The sequence below is a fragment of the Echinops telfairi genome, unplaced genomic scaffold (genome assembly GCF_000313985.2).
Source record: "Echinops telfairi isolate 266 unplaced genomic scaffold, ASM31398v2 ScPeMD7_3533;HRSCAF=4204_1, whole genome shotgun sequence".
Taxonomy (NCBI): Eukaryota; Metazoa; Chordata; class Mammalia; order Afrosoricida; family Tenrecidae; genus Echinops; species Echinops telfairi.
This window is the reverse complement of record NW_022107432.1, coordinates 24,028,148-24,033,798: the sequence shown is the minus strand read 5'-3', so window position 1 is coordinate 24,033,798 and position 5,651 is coordinate 24,028,148. Positions and strand designations below refer to the sequence as shown.

At 57.4% G+C, this 5,651-nt stretch overlaps 1 protein-coding gene across 1 annotated transcript in view; it reads right to left on the bottom strand.

Moving 5' to 3' along the window:
• Window positions 1–3,314, bottom strand: part of CUNH6orf132 (chromosome unknown C6orf132 homolog) — a 17,562-nt gene extending 14,248 nt beyond the window's left edge. The window contains exon 1 of the mRNA XM_045294771.1: window positions 3,230–3,314. The gene's annotated coding sequence lies outside the window, so the exon portion shown is untranslated. The remainder of the gene's footprint in view (window positions 1–3,229) is intronic.
• Between the last annotated feature and the right edge of the window lie 2,337 nt (window positions 3,315–5,651).

The following is a 5,651-nucleotide window of genomic DNA, read 5'->3' as shown; positions in this document are numbered from 1 at the left end:
GGCTGCCTGCCTTGAGCCCAGCCCAGCACCTCCCCTGGCACAGCCAAGCCTGCCTGACTCAGAGGGTGGGGTGACCTGAAGATCTCTCTTGGCTGGCTAGCTAGCCGGCTGGGGGCATCCCCGGAGACCTGCCCAGCCAGTTTCCCATATTGCCACATTGGCACTGAATCCTTAATTCCCCATAGGCATCTCCTTGGGGATGGCTTGAGCCAGAGCAGGGGCAGGACAACCTTCCTCCACCAGACTCGGGTCTCAGAAGCCAGGGGATCAGGCTCCGGCCCTGAGCTCTGGGTGGGTTTCCCCTTGGAGGGGTACAGGAGTGGACCAGGACCCCCCTAACTCCAATGGTGATGGGGCTGAGTGTTGGGCAGCGTGGCCTTGGGGTGCCGTGGTTGAGCACGTGGCTGGGCCCTAAAGGTCAGTGGTTGTAACCCATCAGCCACGCCATGGGAGCAAGAGCCACAAGCTGACTCACTATTTCCACTTAGAGCTACCCTGCCTGACAGGGTACAATTGCCCCCGTGGGTTTGGAGACTGATTCTTGGGAGTAGAAAGCCCCATCTCTCCCGCCACAAGGATCAGAGGCTTAGAAACGCTGGGAGGCAGTTCCACTCTGCCCTGGAGGGTGACCGGGAGTCGGAAGCCCTCAAAGGCAGAGGGTCTGATGGTTTAATCCAGCTCCAGGGCTCCCTGAGCAGGACAGTGTGGGGTGACTGGGCTGGTGGGACCACCCTTTTCAGATGAGGAATCCAGCAGCCTTGCGGCTCAAGGAGTGAGCGACTTGCCACCAGGGGCCTGGCTTCTCAGGGGGCCCTCTCCAACCAGCTGGCCACCTCCCCTGCTCCTCCATCACCAGTTGGCATGGAGATGATGACCCGGCTCATAGCAACCCGTGTGGGAGGAGAACTGTGCTCCATCGGGGTTTCAGTCACTGATTTTTCGGAAGCAGATCACCTGGCCTTTCTTCCAAGGTGCCTCTGGGCAGTCTCAAACCTTCAGCCTTTTGGGTAGCAACTGAGTGCTTAGCTGTATGCACCACCAAGAGTTGACTGCCCCTCCAAGAAGTCAGCTGCGGCAAGCTTCAGCGCCAGGTAGTACAGCCAGAGGCCCAGCCAGCAACTCAGGGGCAGAGCCAGGTCGGGTGGGGGGTGGGGGCAGCCACTGGGGACCAGGCCAGCTCCATCCTCCTCCCCTAGGGCTCCCAAGCCTTTCAGAATTGCCTTTGGCTGCTGGATGCCTGCGATCACTTTTCTTAGTCCTCAGTGCCTTTCCCTTAAATGGAGGGAGGAGGGTCCAGGGGGTGAGGGCAGGTGCAGCTGCCCTCCCTCCCCCTCCTCCTATAGGGCAATGATGGTGGAAGACCCCCTAGGCCAGACAGAGCTCTAGGGAGGGGGCAGGAGGGGAGCTGGAGGTCCCTCCAGGGCCCCAGGGCAGCCTGGCCTGGAGGATAGCAGGGAGTGTGGGAAAGTGGGAATGGGAGGGGCTGGGTGCTGGCAGAGTGGGTCTGTGAGCCTGTGTAGGAGCCACCAGCACTCTGCCTGGATCCCCCTCCCCGGGCAGGGCAGAAAGTGAGAGGAGTGGGCTGATGGGATGGAAATTAAGCTGCCAGCTTGGGGTTCCCTCAGCGCAGAAGCCGGTGACAGTGGTGACGGGCCTGCTGGGCCTGCGCCTTGTCTTGTGACCCTAGGATATGGAGCAGAGTGGACCCTAGGATATGGGGCCCCAGGGGTGGGCTTCAAAAGGGTGTGTGAGCAGCACTACATGTGGCCCATCCCTTTACCCTGGTCTCACAGGGGTCTGGGCCCCAAAGAGCCCAGTGGCCAGCAGAGCCCACAGGGGCAGTTCTACCCCGTCTTCAGGGGTCACTCTGAGTCCGCATGGACTCGATGGCAGTGAGCTTGGAGTTCTTAAGAGAAGTGCTTCACTGTCTATAGTAACAGCCAGTACTAGATACAGTACAGCATGCCAGTCCTGGGCCATGAGTCAGCATGCTGCTGTGTGTGTGTGTGTGTGTGTGTGTGTGTGTGTGTGTGTGCGCACATGCACACGTGCGTGCTGTGGTGGGGGTGGGAGTGGGGTCCCAATTCTCCATGTTGGATCTCAGCTGCATGTGGAGGTGGTGGGCACCCTTCTGGCAGGCAGTCTGATGCATCTTGGGGACAGAGGTTAGGAGCTAAACCCACACAATTGATTTATGCCTTCTCCTCAGTTGGACTTTTGAGATTTGCCTGTGAAGTCGATGCATTGCCTTCTTTCCTCTTTAAGAACTAATCGACTGAGGGGAGCGGGGAGGAAGGGAAAAAAATGAGGAGCTGATGCCAGGGGCTTAAGTGGAGAGGAAATGTTTTGAGAATGATGAGGGCAATGAATGTACAAATGTGCTTTACGCAATGGATGGATGTATGGATTGTGATAAGAGTTGTATGAGCCCCTAATAAAACGATTAAAAAAAGAGAATTAATTGACTTAATACCCAAAGGGGAGAAACCCTAGAGAATCAGACTTCATTTTTCAAATAAGGTAACTGTATTTTTACAATCATAATCCATTTGTTTTTATTTCATTTATTTATATTTTTGCTTTCTCTCTTTAAACTCTGATAAGTATCCTATGATGTGAAGGGGGCTCAAATTTCCACAGGATTTTTGAAGCCCACTCGAGCGTGGACCCCATTATACTCCCACTCCCCACATCAGTCAACTCAACTCATCCTTCTCCAAGTAGAAGTGCCCCGGTGGGTTTCTGAGGCTGTAAGTTCTGGCAGAAGCAGAGCACCTGAGCTGGTGGGTCCAAACTGCTGACCGGGTGGTCAGCAGCCCAAGACATAAGCCATCGTGTCATTATCTCTTTACTCATCTTGTGTTTAATCCCTATCACTCAGTTCTCCCCTCTTGCCTTTCACACACACAGTCCTCTGACAGGACACTCTGGGCCTCCTCGTCGATTTAGCCACAGCCCCCCTCCCACGCCTACATGGATGCAGAGCCTGGCTTGGAGCAGGCAGCAGGACTCCCACCTCACATCCCCTCTGTGCACACAATTTCCATCTCGCCCTGAGTCTCAGCCCTGGAGGAGCAGACGCAACAGAGCCCAACTTTTCTGAAAGAGAAGTTTGGTAGCACCCCAATTGCCTTAGAATGAAGAGTGGGATGTGGGGCCGCCTCCCCTGCGGCAGCCACTGGAGTCCCCGCCCAGAACAGACACCACCCCCGAGCAGATCCGTACTCACCAGTGGAAGGAAGGTCAGCAGGGGCCGGACCCTGGGCCGAGGTTTTAGCGTGGCCGTTCCCGACTCGCTCACCGTGTCAAACCGATGGTCTCCGTAGTAGATCCCGTCTGGAGGGGATGAGAGAGGGAGGTGGTGAGCTGGGGGTCAAAGGCGGATGTCTGAATCAGTCAAGTTCAATCTGCAGCTCCCGGGTGAGGGAAGCCAGGCCCTGCAGTTGCCCCTGGTCTACTCAGCTCAGTGCACCATCAGACAGTAAGACCGCTTCAGTGGGGTGTGTGCCAATGGGCCTCACTGAGGCTGGATTGCGGGGGTGGGGGGTGGGGGGCATTGCCTCTCCTTTGGGGGGGCCTGAGAGCTTGGCCAAGCCCCTGCCCTAGCCCCGGTCAATGCTCATCTTCAAGAGAGGGAGCGAGCACATTCATTGCCTTTCTCTCAAGTACTTGGATCTAACCTGGAGCAAGCAGAGATGATGGGCCACCTGCTGTCCCCAGCACTCAGTCAAGACTTCTGGAGCCTTCAACTTTGAGGACCCGCCCTCCACCCGAATCACAAGGTCAGAAGCCAAGGGAATGGGTGTGGCCCTGGCCCTAGGAGAGGAGCTGAAAGAGCAGAACTGTGGGTCCTACCCCAGCCCCCCCACCAGAGGGGCTCTCTGGGCCTCAGTTCCCCCGCCCCCGAGCACCGTGGGAGGAGTAAGTGTGCGGACGGGGTGGGTGGTGGGTGGGGGCGCTTTCCTGGTAGGAAGAGAGAAGCTCTTCCCTCTTTCTGGTGCAGGGCTCAGCTACGACAGAAAGGTCTGCCCTTGGGAAGACCTGGCATAGGTTCCTGAGCGCATAGCGGGCGGAGCTCCCTGTGAGGATGCAGCTCAAGGCACTTCCCCCAGGGTGCTTCCTGGAGCAGGGTGTGGGGGGTCATTTCCTCCTCTGCCCCAAGACTGGGAGAAGAAAGGTCTGCAGCCCCTAAAGCAGAAGCCACCACGTGGAACCTGAACCTGCTGAGATGAGCTTCCTCTTGCACGCAATTCGAGGCGAACGACCACAACGGTGCCAAATGATTAGCTTACACACCTGTCAGGAAGGTGTTGGGATCAGAACACACGCACCACAGTTTCCTACACCTAAGCCTCGACTCTGCAGCCCTGTATGTGAGCATCCGGCTTACACTGTCCCCAGTAACCCAGCAGTGAGTCAAGATTCTACCAAGGCAGGCACCTGGCTGGTACAGCCAACAGGCTCAGCAATCTCCCGAGCAGAATTTCAGATTCCCACGGAATCCAGACTATCTGGACCCACGGAGGCCACGTGAGTTCTTCCTCCAAACGATTAGTACGCTACACACCGAGCACATCGGCATCGAGTCATTGCTAATGCACAGTGAGCCTGTAGGGCCGGGAGATCCTCTGCTGTGGGTTTCTGAGACTGTGATTCTCCCGGGAGTAGAAAGCCTTGATGTGCTCCCGTGGAGCAGCTGGTGGTTTCGAACCGCTGACCTCGAGCCTCGCAGCCCAACTTGTAACCGCTACACCAGCAGGGCTCCTCGGCATCCCAAGGGTCTCTTTAAAGCGCACACTGCAAGCATCCCCTGAAGTCAGCTCTGGTGCTGTTAGCCAAGCTAGACAAGAACCCCTGCACGAAGCGGACACTCTTTCAAAGAACGCGCGAATGATGGATGCGGGGCGTGGGGGGCCGGTGATGGTGAAGTCGTTTGGAAAAGGCGGTCGAGAGAGGTGGCCCCCCTCGGAGAGTGTAACCAGTGTCACTGACCGGAGGTGACTGACGTGGTGTTACGAGGGGAAGGTATGAAGCGTTGCGACTGGGGTTCGCATGCGTGGGTTTCTTTCATGTAACATGCATGGCGACCAGCGCTGTCAGTCACGCGCTTGCTGCGCAGAGAAAGTTCTGTCTCTGTCAGGACAAGGCACCTGCTGGTTCTCTGAGCGCAGCAGGGCTGTCCTGGGAGAGCCTGCCCCAGCCACCGGCAGCCCCAAGCTTGCCCCTTGCCCCTCAGACATAAAGTGGAAAGGGACCCAATTGGAGTCCCTTGAGGAAGACCCCAGTGATGGGCGTAAATGGAAGAACACAGGGTGGGGGGCTGGAGAGATGGAAACACCACCCAGTGAGGAGTGAGCACCTGGATGCAGGGCAGGGTGGGAGGGACGACAGATTCTGCTTTGATGTTTCCATGGGATAAAGGTTTCCGTGACTCTGCATGAGATGCTCCCACCGAAAATAAAAGGTTCTGAGCACCCCACCCCACCCTCACTAAGAGGTTCAGACAGTGTGTGCTCCGTGGGTTCCCCCGGTCCCAGGCAAGGCCAGTTCCCCACACGGTCCTGCCCTGCACATGCGGGCAAACCCGATTCCCCAGTCCTGGCTGCCAGCTAGGCGCCCCAGGCTGCAGACTAGCCCTGGGGAGGGGGGGG